Raw genomic sequence first — 550 nt, 5'->3', positions numbered from 1 at the left:
GGGTCCCTTGGAGTGGCCTGCAGGGTCGGCCAAAACCAGCAGTCCAACATCACCCAAGGGATGTAGTAGCGCGTGAAGCGGCAGGTGATGGGGGAGGAGCCTGAGCCCGGGTGGGTACCACGCCGCTCCCGCTCATCACGGCCCCACTGCGCCTGCCGCCACCGCTCAGTAGGCTCACTGCTGCAGCTGCACTCGCCAGCTCTGGCGCCCATCGGTCAGCTGAGCAGCGCTCCCACTGCAGGAGTGCACTGACCACCAGGGGACAGCTCCTGCATTGAGCGTCTGCCCCCTGGTGGTCAGTGCACGTCATAGCGACTGGTTGACTGGTCACAACCATCGCAACCGAACCAATGACCAAACAGACTACATGGGGGAACTAGGCCAGCAGGGGGGTCAGTGAGGGGCGACCAACCAAGCGCAGGCTGCGTGGGGCGACCAGGCCAGCAGAGGGTCAGTGAGGGACGACCAAATGACCGAGCAACAGGCAGCATGGGGCAACCAGGCCAGTTGGGGGGAGGCAGTTGGGGCAACCAGGCCGGTATGGGGGCAC

The sequence above is a fragment of the Myotis brandtii genome, unplaced genomic scaffold (genome assembly GCF_000412655.1).
Source record: "Myotis brandtii unplaced genomic scaffold, ASM41265v1 scaffold923, whole genome shotgun sequence".
Taxonomy (NCBI): Eukaryota; Metazoa; Chordata; class Mammalia; order Chiroptera; family Vespertilionidae; genus Myotis; species Myotis brandtii.
Note: the sequence above shows the minus strand (reverse complement) of the source record.